The sequence below is a fragment of the Tiliqua scincoides genome, chromosome 5 (genome assembly GCF_035046505.1).
Source record: "Tiliqua scincoides isolate rTilSci1 chromosome 5, rTilSci1.hap2, whole genome shotgun sequence".
Lineage (NCBI taxonomy): Eukaryota > Metazoa > Chordata > Lepidosauria > Squamata > Scincidae > Tiliqua > Tiliqua scincoides.
In genome coordinates, this window is record NC_089825.1 from 9,859,219 (window position 1) to 9,875,814 (window position 16,596).

The window sequence follows — 16,596 nt, forward strand, 5'->3', positions numbered from 1 at the left end:
CCCAATGAACAAAAAAGGACTTACTTCTGAGTAGACCTGGTTAGGCTTGTGCCCTAATATGTATATGCTTTTAACAATGATAGTAAATGGGACTTACTCCTGGGTAAATGTGGGTAGGATTAGAGCCTAGGATTGTTAAAAATTTTCTAGCTTGATTATATCACTTCTGGTCATGACATTACTTCTGGTGGGTCTTGACAGATTCACATTCTAAAAGTGGGTCCTGGTGCTAAAAGTTTGAGAACCACTGCTTTAAGATACTGAAGTTAACAAGAGCCCTGTTAACACTAGTGAATCTGTGTATTCAGTACCTAGGTACAGAATCCACAGATGTGCGCACTGAAGCCCCATTTTTGATGCCAACGTGTGGGATGCCAAACCCCCAACGTGTGGGATGCCAAACCCCACCCCACACATTTTGAATGTTTGTCTGAGGATATAAACACTGTACTCAGGGGAGATCATCACCATGATTACCTTTCACTAATGAAAGTGCATCTGCAGGTTCCCTATTGTCCAGGGACTTAACTTCTGGACAGCAGACAAGTAAATAACTAAACAGACAATTTCTCTAATTTTGACACTAGCTGAATTTTTTTGTCATTAAAATAACATGATTGCATTTCAATGTTTAACAATGACTGTGGGCCCAATCCTATCCAATTTTCCAGTGCTGGTGCTGTTGTGCCAGTGGGGTGTGAGCTGCATCCTGTGGTGGAGGGGCAATCACTGGGGCCTTCTTAAGGTATGGGAACATGTTCTCCCCTACCATGGGGCTGCATTATGGCTACACCAGAGCTGGAAAGCTGGTTAGGAGTGTCACCATCAACATGGAATAGACCTCCAGCACAATAAGAGTTTTTAGCAAAACAACAAAAATTCAAACTAACACAGAATGTTCCTACACTATATAAATCTACGCTATACCAATGAGCATAAAAGTACAGAATCGTGTCAATGTCTGCATTGGCAACCTTCAGTCTCGAAAGACTATGGTATCGCGCTCTGAAAGGTGGTTCTGGCACAGAGTCTAGTGTGGCTGAAAAGGCCAATCCGGGAGTGACAATCCCTTCCACACCGGGAGCAAGTGCAGTCTGTCCCTGGTCTGTCTCCCTGGCTATGGGCCTTCCTTCTTTGTCTCTTAGTCTCAGACTGTTGGCAAAGTGTCTCTTCAAACTGGGAAAGGCCATGCTGCACAGCCTGCCTCCAAGCGGGCCGCTCAGAGGCCAGGGTTTCCCACTTGTTGAGGTCCATCCCTAAGGCCTTCAGATCCCTCTTGCAGATGTCCTTGTGTCGCAGCTGTGGTCTACCTGTAGGGCGCTTTCCTTGCACGAGTTCTCCATAGAGGAGATCCTTTGGGATCCGGCCATCATCCATTCTCACGACATGACCAAGCCAACGCAGGCGTCTCTGTTTCAGCAGTGAATACATGCTAGGGATTCCAGCACGTTCCAGGACTGAGTTGTTTGGAACTTTGTCCTGCCAGGTGATGCCGAGGATGCGTCGGAGGCAGCGCATGTGGAAAGCACTCAGTTTCCTCTCCTGTTGTGAGCGAAGAGTCCATGACTCGCTGCAGTACAGAAGTGTACTCAGGACGCAAGCTCTGTAGACCTGGATCTTGGTATGTTCCGTCAGCTTCTTGTTGGACCAGACTCTCTTTGTGAGTCTGGAAAACATGGTAGCTGCTTTACCAATGCGCTTGTTCAGCTCGGTATCGAGAGAAAGAGTGTCGGAGATCGTTGAGCCAAGGTACACAAAGTCATGGACAACCTCCAGTTCATGCTCAGAGATTGTAATGCAGGGAGGTGAGTCCACATCCTGAACCATGACCTGTGTTTTCTTCAGGCTGATTGTCAGTCCAAAATCTTGGCAGGCCTTGCTAAAACGATCCATGAGTCGCTGGAGATCTTTGGCAGAGTGGGTAGTGACAGCTGCATCGTCGGCAAAGAGGAAGTCACGCAGACATTTCAGCTGGACTTTGGATTTTGCTCTCAGTCTGGAGAGGTTGAAGAGCTTTCCGTCTGATCTGGTCCGGAGATAGATGCCTTCTGTTGCAGTTCCAAAGGCCTGCTTCAGCAGGACAGCAAAGAAAATCCCAAACAAGGTTGGTGCAAGAACACAGCCCTGCTTCACTCCGCTTCGGATGTCAAAAGGGTCTGATGTGGAGCCATCGAAGACAACAGTGCCCTTCATGTCCTTGTGGAAAGATCTGATGATGCTGAGGAGCCTGGGTGGACATCCAATCTTGGGGAGAATCTTGAAGAGGCCGTCTCTGCTGACCAGGTCGAAAGCCTTTGTGAGATCTATGAAGGCTATAAAGAGTGGCTGTCGTTGTTCCCTGCATTTCTCCTGCAGTTGTCTAAGGGAGAATACCATATCAGTGGTGGACCTGTTGGCTCGGAATCCACACTGCGATTCTGGATAGACGCTCTCTGCAAGTACCTGGAGCCTCTTTAGTACAACTCGGGCAAACAGCTTTCCTACAACGCTAAGGAGAGAGATGCCGCGGTAGTTGTTGCAGTCACCCCTGTCACCTTTGTTCTTGTACAGCGTGATGATGTTTGCATCCCTCATGTCTTGAGGTACTCCACCTTCTTTCCAGCAGAGACAGAGGATTTCATGCAGCTCAGTGACGATGATCTCTTTGCAGCATTTTAGAACTTCAGCAGGGATGCTGTCTTTTCCAGGTGCCTTGCCAAAGGCAAGGGAGTCCAGGGAGTCCAGGGCCACGTGAAGTTCTTCTAGGGTTGGTTCTTCTAGGGTTGGTTCACTGTCAAGCTCTTCCAGCACAGGCAGACACTCAATGTTGTTCAGTGCTTCTTCGGTGACTACATCGGTGACTACAGTGAAAGAATTTTGTCCCTGCAGCTCCAGTCATCAGCAGGACCTGTCACTCTCATCAGTGCTTATGCACCGACTCTGTCGTCTCCAACAGAAGCCAAAGACAAATTCTATGATGACCTGGCCACCACTGTCAAGAAAATCCCTGTAAAAGAGCCATTGTTCATCCTCGGCGATTTCAATGCTAGAGTTGGTGCTGATAACAGTTCATGGCCCACTTGCTTAGGTCAGTTTGGCACTGGGAGGATGAACGAAAATGGCCAACGCCTGCTAGAGTTTTGCTGTCATCACGGTCTCTGTGTCAGCAACACGTTCTTCAACACAAAGCCCCAACATAGAGTCTCTTGGAGACATCCAAGATCAAAGCACTGGCACCAGCTCGACCTGATCCTCACCAGACGCTCCAGCCTTCCCAGCATCAAGATCACACGCAGTTATCATGGTGCTGCCTGCGACACTGACCACTCCCTGGTGTGCAGCAGAGTGAAACTGCAAACAAAGCGACTGTATCACACGAAAAAGGAAGGAAGACCTCGCATTGATACCAGCAAGACCCGGGATCAGAGAAAAGTGGAGGAATTTGCACAAGCGCTTGAGGGATCTCTTCCAGGCCCGGCCGACGCAAACGCATCCAACAGATGGGAACATTTCAAGAATACCGTTTACAACACCGCCTTGTCCATATTCGGCAAGAAGACCAACAAGATGGCAGACTGGTTTGAAGCCCACTCTGAGGAGTTGACACCAGTCATTGAGGAAAAGAGGAGAGCTCAAGCAGCATACAAGGCCTGTCCCAGTGAGCGCAACCTGCAGGTCCTCCGAACTGCTCGCAGCAAAGTCCAGCAGACTGCCAGGAGATGTGCTAACGACTACTGGCTCCAGCTCTGTTCCGAGATACAGATAGCAGCTGACACGGGCAACATCAAGGGGATGTATGATGGTATCAAGCAGGCCCTAGGTCCAACACAGAAGAAAATTGCCCCTCTGAAGTCTGCAACAGGCGAGGTCATCCAGGATCGGGCGCAGCAGATGGAACGCTGGGTGCAGCACTACTCTGAGCTATATTCCAGAGAAAATGTAGTCAATGTCTGATTTCAACATAAACATGCTATAGTATTTGGAAAATTAGTTTGTAGGAAGTTTTAAGAGCAAAAAGTCTCTGTGGTGGCCACATTACTGGACATGCTTGTTTGAATTTTGGCAATGGCTTGACAGCCTTATTTGTAACCTACTATGTGGCAAGCATGTGATGTTTAGTTACTTGTTCTGAGCTAACAAATATAAATCCTTTCAGGAACAGAGGTCATGACAAGCGTGATCACTGAACTTTTTTTTGCAACAAAACTTTAGGAACTGATCGGATAATTTTAACCTTCATAATCTACTTATGCTAAACTAAAGAGTTTATTTTAAGATGGTTTTTTAAAAATTGAATTCAAAACTTTTAGCTATTTCCAAGTGATTGATCAGGCAGTACCTGGGACTCAAGGCACTGTTGAAGCCTAGCCTGTCAGAGTCCAGTTGGGAGAGCACAGGGAGCAACTCTGAGCTTTCCAAAGAAAATGTTTAATAAATACAGTAACACCTCTCATAACATGGAAACCCATTTCAAAAACTCGGGCACTATATGAAACAGTGCTATAGGAGTTCAATTATGCCAATGAGGCAGGAAACTGGTAATGAAGGGCACTGCCCTTTTCAGAATGCACTGCTTCCATTGGTTAGGATAGTTGTCAGCCATGCTGGAACAAGGAGCAAGGTAATGAGTAAGCGCTACAGGAAGCTGCATTTTGTGACTTTTTTTTTTTTTTTTAAGAAAAAAACTTTCCTACTAGTAACTTGGTTATTCAATTTGTGAGATTTTAAATGTTGTGCAGGTCCATGTGAATTAGTAGTTGACAACCTTCAGTCTCGAAAGACTATGGTATCGCGCTCTGAAAGGTGGTTCTGAAACAGCGTCTAGTGTGGCTGAAAAGGCCGATTCGGGAGTGACAATCCCTTCCACACTGGGAGCAAGTGCAGTCTGTCCCTGGCCTGTCTCCCTGGCTATGGGCCTTCCTTCTTTGCCTCTTTGCCTCAGACTGTTGGCCAAGTGTCTCTTCAAACTGGGAAAGGCCATGCTGCACAGCCTGCCTCCAAGCGGGCCGCTCAGAGGCCAGGGTTTCCCACTTGTTGAGGTCCACTCCTAAGGCCTTCAGATCCCTCTTGCAGATGTCCTTGTATCGCAGCTGTGGACTACCTGTAGGTCTCTTTCCTTGCACGAGTTCTCCATAGAGGAGATCCTTTGGGATCTGGCCATCATCCATTCTCACGACATGACCGAGCCAACGCAGGCGTCTCTGTTTCAGTAGTGCATACATGCTAGGGATTCCAGCATGTTCCAGGACTGTGTTGTTTGGAACTTTGTCTTGCCAGGTGATGCCGAGAATACGTCGGAGGCAGCGCATGTGGAAAGCATTCAGTTTCCTCTCCTGTTGTGAGTGAAGAGTCCATGACTCGCTGCAGTACAGAAGTGTACTCAGGACGCAAGCTCTGTAGACCTGGATCTTGGTATGTTCCGTCAGCTTCTTGTTGGACCAGACTCTCTTTGTGAGTCTGGAAAACGTGGTAGCTGCTTTACCGATGCGTTTGTTTAGCTCGGTATCGAGAGAAAGAGTGTCGGAGATCGTTGAGCCAAGGTACACAAAGTCATAGACAACCTCCAGTTCATGTGCAGAGATTGTAATGCAGGGAGGTGAGTCCACATCCTGAACCATGACCTGTGTTTTCTTCAGGCTGATTATCAGTCCAAAATCTTGGCAGGCCTTGCTAAAACGATCCATGAGTCGCTGGAGATCTTTGGCAGAGTGGGTAGTGATAGCTGCATCGTCGGCAAAGAGGAAGTCACGCAGACATTTCAGCTGGACTTTGGACTTTGCTCTCAGTCTGGAGAGGTTGAAGAGCTTTCCATCTGATCTGGTCCGGAGATAGATGCCTTCTGTTGTAGTACCAAAGGCCTGCTTCAGCAGGACAGCGAAGAAAATCCCAAACAAGGTTGGTGCAAGAACACAGCCCTGCTTCATGCCGCTTCGGATGTCAAAGGGGTCTGATGTGGAGCCATCAAAGACAACAGTGCCCTTCATGTCCTTGTGGAAGGATCTGATGATGCTGAGGAGCCTGGGTGGACATCCAATCTTGGGGAGAATCTTGAAGAGGCCATCCCTGCTGACCAGGTCGAAAGCCTTCGTGAGATCTATGAAGGCTATAAAGAGTGGCTGTCGTTGTTCCCTGCATTTCTCCTGCAGTTGTCTAAGGGAGAATACCATATCAGTAGTGGACCTGTTGGCTCGGAATCCACACTGTGATTCTGGATAAACGCTCTCTGCAAGTACCTGGAACCTCTTTAGTGCAACTCGGGCAAACAACTTTCCTATAACGCTAAGGAGAGAGATGCCACGGTAGTTGTTGCAGATGGGAACATTTCAAGAATGCCGTTTACAACAACGCCTTGTCCATATTTGGCAAGAAGACCAACAAGATGGCAGACTGGTTTGAAGCCCACTCTGAGGAGTTGACACCAGTCATTGAGGAAAAGAGGAGAGCTCAAGCAGCATACAAGGCCTGTCCCAGTGAGCGCAACCTGCAGGTCCTCCGAGCTGCTCACAGCAAAGTCCAACAGACTGCCAGGAGATGTGCTAACGACTACTGGCTCCAGCTCTGTTCCGAGATACAGATAGCAGCTGACACGGGCAACATCAAGGGGATGTATGATGGTATCAAGCAGGCCCTAGGTCCAACACAGAAGAAAATTGCCCCTCTGAAGTCTGCCGCAGGCGAGGTCATCCAGGATCGGGCGCAGCAGATGGAACGCTGGGTGCAGCACTACTCTGAGTTATATTCCAGAGAAAATGTAGTCACCGAAGAAGCGCTGAACAACATTGAGTGCCTGCCTGTGCTGGAGGAGCTTGACAGTGAACCAACCCTAGAAGAACTTCACGTGGCCTTGGACTCCCTTGCCTTTGGCAAGGCACCTGGAAAAGACAGCATCCCTGCTGAAGTCCTAAAGTGCTGCAAGGAGATCATCATCACTGAGCTGCATGAAATCCTTTGTCTCTGCTGGAGAGAAGGTGGAGTACCTCAAGACATGAGGGATGCAAACATCATCACGCTGTACAAGAACAAAGGCGACAGGGGTGACTGCAACAACTACCATGTGAATTATACTTTGGTAAAGTCTGAATACCCTGAATTATTAATGAAACTGAAAAAAAAGGACATGGATATGAGAAAATAAATGGGTATTTTACCATAAAATTCAATGTGGAATCAGTATTCCACAGGTGACCCTCTCTCTCTTGCGTACATCACACAAGTATTCCAAGACAAGAGTACTTTGGTCAACCTTTTGTATTTTTGTCAAAAACTGTAGCTGTCCAAAGCCCATGCAATTCGGCTTGCAAAACATCTCAGACCTTGAGAGCACACTGCATGGATATAAATAAGGGGCCCTGAACTCCAGTGACCTGGTTTTATTTTCAGGTCACCTGGAGACAACTTGTTTGCAACAAAGCGCTCTCAATCTGACTGCAACAAAAGTGACCTATATAGTGGACAAATTGATTGAATTGGGTTAACTGCACAACCAGCTCCATCTCTTTGAAGGCCTATGGCCAGAGTTCGAGATTTGGACTACTTTGGTCACTTTGGTGGATGATCTATGGTGGTTGCTGGGCAAAGGAAACACACCCTTTTTGGTTCTGCTGGAGCTCTCAGCAACTTTTGATACAATCAACATGGTATTCTTTTGGTCCACCTGGCCAGGACTGGGCTTGAAGGAACCATACTGCAGAGGCATCAATCCTTCTTGGAGGATAGGTTCCAGAAGTTGGTGCAGGGGATTTCCTGTTTGACACCATAGCTGTTGGTCTATAGCAGGGGTCTCCAAACCCCAGCCCAGGGGCCAGATGCGGCCCACAGCGAGCCTCTATTCAGCCCACAGCCAGCCTCTTATCCCCTGAAAGCCTCTGGCCCACTCAACTGAACGTGACCAGAGCTGTGCTCTGATTGCATCTGGAGGGTGTTCTGAGGGCCAGAGAAGCAGAGTGAATGAGCCCACTCATTCATTTATTCATTCATCTAAGTTCCATCTGTAATTTATTGATTTAAATTTTATATTCAAATTTTTTTCCGGCCTCAGCACTGCACCAGATATTTCATGTGGCCCTCTGGCCAAAACGTTTGGAGACCCCTGGTCTATAGCATCCCTCGGAGTTCTGTCATGTATCTTGTGCTTTTTAACATTACCATGAAAACACCTTGGTGTAGTTACCTATGTATTAGTAATCTCTAGCCTGAACAATCATAATGTAAGCTACGTGGAACTGCCTTTGAAGGCAGCCCAGATACTTTGATTAGTACAGAAAGCAGCTGCAAGGCTTCTTATTGGAGCATTTCTGAGCAAAATTCAAAGCGATGATTATGACCTAAAAAGCCCTAAATGGTTTTGGCTGTGGATATTTGAAGAATCATTTTTCTCCCACATTACTCTAACCATTCCATTAGCTCACCTCAAATGACTCTGCCTGTGCTGCATCATCACCCTCTGCCATTCAACTGGCAGTAATCTGTGATAGGGTCTGCTCTGTGGCAGAGCCTAGCCTTTGGAATTATCTCTCCCTGATGCTTAGAACTGCTCTCCTCTCTGCTGACCTCCTGCAAGAAACTTAAGACTTCTCTGTTCCACTGTGCTGTTGGCTACTGCTTCTTTTTTGACTCTGTCTGGTTTTAGTGGTTGCTGTTATTGCTTTGTTCTTTATACAGGTTGGCTTATTATTTTATATTTATTATATATTGTGAGTTGTTTTGAGCTCCTACAAGGGTGGAAAGATGGGTTATACATGTTTTTAGATAAACAAAAGACTCCTTCCTCTAAAAAGTCTATATGTAGATATGTGTGAATATTCAGTTTCCTATGTAGGTATCCTGCCATTGAAAACTCTACTTGCCAATGCATCTACAATTTTTATTTTATAGATTTATATTCCATCTTTCAACACATAAGTGCTCTCTAGATATTTTACAAAGTCACAAAGGATTAAGCAGTCCCTTTCTGCCAACTGCAACTGAAAGTATATTCAAAGTCAAGGAAGAGACTCAAGTTTCAAAAGGAGATTCTTGGTGGATCCAATGTAGTGCTGGTACTTAGGGGCAGTGCATGGTTGCCTGGTGCTGCCAAAATCCAAGTAATTGAACCAGACTCCATTTTGAGACTGTTTGAACAAAAGACTTGCGGCAACATGTAAATTTAAAGGGCCCTGCTGTGAAGAGTACCTAATGTCAGAAAGGCATTTGCCTGTGGAATCTTGTATTTTTCCAACTATTTATGCATCTTGCTGCTTTTAACAGTTTTCTTCCTTTTAAAGTTAAACACCACATGTATTCATATTTCCTTTAGAATAAATTAATTTTCTCTTCAATAGCATACTGTGCCTTGGGTTTTTCAACCATCTATTCATGTCACAGCTATGATTCATGTATATCAGAGTGATACCCAGATAATATCGGGACTCTTTTTATAAGGAAATTATAAAGTGTTCTCTAGCAGCCTACTGAATACGTTTCTGCAAGCCTGTAATAAAATACAGTTGATATGAAGCAGTAAAAAGGAATTGATCCATCAATAATTTATTTTAGGACAACTCTTTTCCTCACTGAGGGTCAAACCCAAATTCAACATTACACCTCTTGTTTCAGCTATAATTGCTTGGCACACCCAAGGAACCAAAACCAGTTAGCTGGGTACACAACAGGCAAAATGTAACAGTACAAAATGGCACACTTCATTTTTAAGGCAACACTGATTACAATGTTTACTCTTTTCCCCTTCATTCTTAGCACAAATGCTTCTATTATCAGAAGAAACAAGAAATAAAATAAAGGCTTCCCAGACAATTTATTCCTACCAACTCAATCCTATCTCCCTCCTTTGCTGCTGCAGCACTATCAGTGAGTTGCATTGCATGGCAACAGCTAAGAGCAACATCTTGTACTATGTAGGAGGAACAGAGGGAAACCTCCACCTTTGCTCCTGACAGGGCAAAAGTTGCACATCATTATGCACAAATACTTATATACCACTTTTCCACAAAAAAAGCTCACAAACCAGTTTACAGAGCACAAACAGATAAATGGTCTCCTTCCCCAAAGGGGCTCCCAATCTTTAGAAAGAAAGAAAGAAAGAAAGAAAGAAAGAAAGAAAGAAAGAAAGAAAGAAAGAAAGAAAGAAAGAAAGAAAGAAAGAAAGAAAGAAAGAAAGAAAGAAAGAAAGAAAGAAAGAAAGAAAGAAAGAAAGAAAGAAAGATACAGCTCTGGGGTGAATAGGTATAGTTGCTCTGGTGAGGCAGGCAGACAGACTACTCACTGCTCACTGGGTAAGAGGCATGTTTTCTAGTGGGTGTTCCTTTTTTATTTAGCAGGGGAGAGTAACTGGTCCAACTCACCCCAGCAGTGCTTTTTCTAGTGGCTGTCTGCTGGTGTTCTTTCGCATCTTTTTAGATTGTGAGCCCTTTTGGGAAAGGGAGTTATTTGATTTTTTCTGTAAATTGCTGTGTGAACTTTTCACTGAAAAGCAGTATATAAATACTGTTAATAAGAATGATAGAAGATAGATAGATCTACCATTTTTAAAAGGTCCCTCTTTTTTTCCAGTTAGCAGGGCAGTGTAACTTCTAGCATTGACACCAGCCTACAACCCAACCATATGCCAAAATTTCTTAAAATAGTTATTAAACTATTTAATACCAACATATGCTTCTCTAGCCATTACCCAACTGGTGATGATGTCATTGTTAGTTACATGCAGATTGGGAGGTCAGAAGCAATGTAACAAACACAGGTAAGAGGCTCAGGGTGGATGGGAGCTCTTTTTGAGCACGTGAAAAGTGCACCCTGAAATTCTGACAAGATAAGCTTCCTACTGCTGCTTGTTGCATTGTATTACTGTTTCACTGCCAGGCCATGGGGGTCTTGCCTATACCACCAGAAGAGCACCTCAAGTACCACTGGTTGAGAAATGCTGCACTAAACTCTTCAACTTTGGTACAGATTCTTTAAGGAAGAGATCTCAAATATTTTGGAAATGCTAAAGCAGGGGTGTCAAACTCATTTCATACAGTGGGCCAAATAGCTTTCATGGTGACTGCTGAGGACCAGAAGTGACATCATTAAGCAGGAAGTGAATCATTAAGCAACTTATAACTAGAAATTTGCACTTTGTTCTCACCTAGGAACTCACTAGCTGCAAATAACAGAAGAGAAAATATGCAAATCTTGATTGTATTTTCAAGATAGGAGAGACAGTTCTGCTATCATGTGGGCTGCTTTTCCAGCAAGGCCACTTTTGCAAAGTTTCACTTTGCAGCTCAGCAGCTGAGAGGTGCTCTGCAAAGTGATGACTTGGCAGAAGCAGCATGGCTGAAAAGGCAGTCTACATGATATTTGGGCTCTCCCAGTGCCTTATTTATTTCTCACATTTTTATACTGTCCTTCCTCCAAGAAACTCATGGTAGCGGATATGGTTCCTTCCCTCACTTGGGTCCTCACAACAACCCTATGAGGTAGGTTAGACTGAGAAATTTGTGGGTGAATGAGGATTTGAACCTGGATCTTTCAGGTCTAAGTTCAACAGCAGAACCACTGCACGATCCTTGCTCTCATTTCTCTGACTTCATTTCTGGCTATGTAGAATATCTTCAGTGTGAATCCATTTCAACAACTTAGATTGGCAATGTCAGTTCTACTTTAATTCTGTTTTGAGCTTTCTGCTGCCAAGGAGTTAAGAGTCTCAAAAATCTGTCTTGAAATAGTACCCACATGGTAGATGGAGGGCCCAAATTTCAGCACTAATTTTTTTATTTAAATAGGTAAAAGGCCCAACGTTCTTTGTCCTGATTGACTTCATATAGTAGATTTAGATTTAGAGACTTTTATTGGCATTAAACTTCATATAGTAAAAGCAAGCTCTCTTCATTTATGGTGGTTGGTTTGTCGGAAGACTAACTCTACCATTTTTGCTCAAGCACCTCTGCATCCCCACCCTGTGCACCTTTTTACAACGCCTCAGGCAATTCTAGGATGAAATCTCAGTTTGCATGTGGAGCCACTTGAGCTGCAAGCAGCACGAGAGCCCAGACAGAGGCACACACAACTTGTGTAAAAAAATGAAGGACCACAATGACTGGTATCTGAGTTGGCTTTGTTTATTTCAATATCTCAGATGAAGCAGTATCTAATAGTACTAGTTCTCCCTATCCAACAGAATGTTCAGAACTCTGATGCTCTTAATGCAGTGGTAGCCAACCATTTTATAAAATGTGCCAGAAGTAGGAGATAATGCTTTCCTAATGTGCAGTACATAAGTTGGTATCTGAGTTGGCTTTGTTTATTTCAATATCTCAGATGAAGCAGTATCTAATAGTACTAGTTCTCCCTATCCAACAGAATGTTCAGAACTCTGATGCTCTTAATGCAGTGGTAGCCAACCATTTTATAAAATGTGCCAGAAGTAGGAGATAATGCTTTCCTAATGTGCAGTACATAAGTATACAAGCAGTATATAAGCAGTACACTGTGCCCTGATGAACTTTTGCTTCTGGTCTTCAAAAGACAGGGGAAACATTCAGGGCTGCGCCTACTTGTGCCAGGGTAGAGCTGAACTCAAAGTTCTCATCGGGGAAGCACTATACCTGGGGTCTTGTGGAACACAGGCCTACAGCCAATACAATGGCCCACACAAGTAGATCCAACCTGAGGGAGCAGTTGCAGCAGCCTTTGAGCAACTCGTATTTTTTTTTTATAGCTGACTGATGCAACAGTCAATGGGCTTGTTCCCAGGAAAACCTCTGAATTAATGCAGACAGCCTGTGGTAGTAGCAGCACTGGCACTTCTGGAAGTGACCACTGTTGCCCTCAGAATGCTCATAGGAATAACAGCATATCATCAGGTAGCACTGATTCTGATGAGTATTTCAGGGAGTGTAAAACAGTGTGTGCCAGTTGGCAGCTACTGGAAGAGCTATTGCTGCTGCTACAAGTCTTTGCCATGTCACTGGAAAAAAATGGCTGAATTCCCCCTCCCTATTTTTGCAGCCTACAATTGGGAAAGCAAAAATAGCACATCATTTTGGTCCAGCTTTTGCACCAGGCCCTCATGATCTAGGTCAAGAACGCCATAAACTTCCACTGGCTGTGGCAGCTGTGAAACAGACTTGCCACCCATGTCTTAGTACTAACCTCCAACCCTCACCAAATCTCCAAAGGTTTCCCCAAACAACTAACTTGCAAAGCACTAGTGATGTCCTCAGATGCTGAAGGTAATCCAGCACAAGTATCTGATAAAATGAAGGTAATTTAATTTTCCTATCTGGCTTTGATCACCATTTGTGCCATTCTGGGATATTTCAGCTTGAACTATGAACCACCACTATCAGCATCAGCTCTTCTCTGTCCCAGCTGATCATGTATTGACAACCTTCAGTCTCGAAAGGCTATGGTATCACGCTCTGAAAGGTGGTTTTGGAACATCGTCTATAGTTGGCAACCTTCAGTCTCGAAAGACTATGGTATCGTGCTCTGAAAGGTGGTTCTGGCACAGCGTCTAGTGTGGCTGAAAAGGCCAATCCGGGAGTGACAATCCCTTCCACACCGGGAGCAAGTGCAGTCTGTCCCTGGTCTGTCACCCTGGCTATGGGCCTTCCTTCTTTGCCTCTTTGCCTCAGACCGTTGGCAAAGTGTCTCTTCAAACTGAGAAAGGCCATGCTGCACAGCCTGCCTCCAAGCGGGCCGCTCAGAGGCCAGGGTTTCCCACTTGTTGAGGTCCATCCCGAAGGCCTTCAGATCCCTCTTGCAGATGTCCTTGTATCGCAGCTGTGGTCTACCTGTAGAGCGCTTTCCTTGCACGAGTTCTCCATAGAGGAGATCCTTTGGGATCCGGCCATCATCCATTCTCACGACATGACCGAGCCAACGCAGGCGTCTCTGTTTCAGCAGTGCATACATGCTAGGGATTCCAGCACGTTCCAGGACTGTCAACAAGTAATGATTTTGGTCATGCAGGAGGTTCTCTGTCTGGCTTAGCTTGTGCTCAAAACTATTGTTCATTCTCTCTCTCTCTCTCTCTCTCTCTCTCTCTCTCTCTCTCTCTCACACACACACACACACACACCCCGCTGTGTGCAGTTCATTAATAATATCATTTATGAAGTAAAGTTAAGTCAGATCTTAGAATGTAAAAAGATTTCTTGACCTTATAAGCTATTACCCAATGAATGTTTGGACATAAACATTTATTTAAAATGTGCTCTGAAGTTTATGACATTATTTCCCATTAAATGGGAATTGCTCTCCAACAGAGGAACTTCTTTTTATTTCAAGTCTTGATATTTACTATCAAATGTGTATTATATAATGGAAAATTAATATCATTCTGTGACAAACAACTATCACAACCAAAATAAATAGTCTGAAAAACATGTCCAATGAAATGAGCACACTGCTTTGTTAGTTCAGAGATAGCTTCTATTTTAAATTTGGAAGGTGACAACTGGTGATCATAAACAGGCCATAAGCAATTTTTTTTTAATAAGGACCTAACTCTTCCCTGCCACAACAAAGAGAGCAATTTGAACAATTCCCATTTTTCAGCAAGATGGTGTGCTGAAATGGATTTCTGAAGAATGTGTCAGCAGCATCATGCATTTGTCATGCAATGCTTAACGGAACAGCAGTCCACACTTTTGTTCAAAAATATCACAGCTTCTTTAAGTATGATTGCCTGCTACCCCCTGACCTATGTCAGGTGCAATTAAGCAAAAGCCAATGTAGTTATTTGCACAAGCTATTTCTCAGACTATAAACAGGAAGATAATTGGAGCAGCGGCACAAAAAATTCTCTGCTAGAAGAGGCTGGACAGTACTGGGTAAGGGAACTGTAAGCTACCATTTCTAAAATCCTCTTTTTTTTCAAAGCAGAACTAAGGCTCCCTTAAGCTACCAAAGAAAAGATGGATTAGCAAAAGCCCTTTTGATTTTAAACACTGAATGGATATGTGGCCTGTACAGGACTGGTCAGGTGCTCCTCCATTCAAGTATCCACTGCACAGTCAAAATTCTATGCATTCATTCCCTACGACAGGGCAGGAAATGCAGCGTGTGTGTAGGTTCATGTGTATATACACCTTCTCCTATAAAGTGAATCTCATCATTTCAGCAAAAGTTTCAAGCTCACGCTGGTTTAAATGTGTTGCCTGAATAATGCCACAAGTGCCATCACTTCCAGGATTTCCCTGCTCTGTGACAGCAATATGCTTTTGCTGCCATATGCTTTCATAGTGGGTGACAGCCATCAAGTTATCAGAAAAGTGTGGAAAAAATGAGAGGAAAAAACAGGAGGGAGGGAAACAGAAAAGCATATGCAGGAAAGAGTCAAAAGAGTTTAAATGTCTATTGTCCAGAAAAATCCACTAACACAACTTGATTTACTGTGTTAAATATTTATCATGTGCACTCAATTGTAAAGGATAGGATGGCACTGTAGTGAGCTGCAAAGCAGAACTAAAACCAGCTTCTTACCTCCTTAACTAAGCCTCCCTGAAATCCATGACCGAGGTTCCAAATCACCAAAGCCTCTCTGTCCAATTCCTAAACTGATTAAACCAGAACATATGCGTTTAAACTAATTTCAATTCTATTCATTTAAATGGAACCAAAAACCTAGCAGGGCACTCTGGCTTCACTGGCTAGTAGTTCAGTTTAAAAGAAAGCCTCCAAGAGCCAACTCAGAATATTAACTGTAACGCTAGTTCAGTGGATCTAAGAGACTTCAACTTCACTCTGTTTGGACAACCGTAGAGTAAAAAACAGCAGAACCTTGTGCTCATGGCATGTACCAGTAACACATATTCCTAGGGAAAAAAATTGTTCCTTGACACAGGATAGGAAGGAGTCATTCCATAGGACATTAAACATACAGTTCTTCATATTTTCCTCCAATTCAGATTTATGAGATATTATTATTGTCTTCCTTAAAGGTACCATTTTTGCAAAAATAATTGGTTTTGTGTGTGTGGGGGGGGGGGGGAGAATATCTTGAGAACATGCATGTCCAAGCAGAACTTCTCCTCTGCAAGAACTTCCCAAAGAATGTTGGCTGTTGTCATGAGAGTGTGACACTTATTTTGACTGTATTTGCACAGGACAAATTTTTGGTGATCATGTTAATCTTCCAGTTCCATACACTGTTTATGAGACTTTAATCCCATTCTTCCTCCACAGAGCTCAGGGTGGCATACAAACTGATTTTAAAGTCACAGCAACCCTAAGAAGCTGGTTAGCGTGAGAGAAGGTGGTCACACAATCACTCTCAACTGGGCCCAAGGTCATGCAGTGAACTTCATGACTGAGAACTTATCTATACCAGAATTACGAGGTTACACTGGATCCTTGTCAGTAGCCAATCATTTTTTAAAAACCACACATCTTTAAACTCAACTAAGTTCCTTCTCAACTGAACCAAATGTTCAATTATTATTATTATTATTAACAGTATTTATATACTGCTTTTCAACTAAAAGTTCACAAAGCAGTTTACAGAGAAAAATCAAATAACTAAATGGCTCCCTGTCCCAAAAGGGCTCACAATCTAAAAATATCAAGTGCAGAATGGTAGACGCTCCATTTAAGATTGATGTATTCAATCTATGCCTTAAAAATACAAATCTT

General features: G+C 44.0%; 1 protein-coding gene across 1 annotated transcript in view; it reads right to left on the reverse strand.

Moving 5' to 3' along the window:
* The window catches only part of PTPRN2 (protein tyrosine phosphatase receptor type N2), a 636,554-nt gene that overhangs the window by 99,002 nt on the left and 520,956 nt on the right, over nt 1-16,596 (reverse strand). The gene's annotated exons all lie outside the window — the stretch shown is intronic.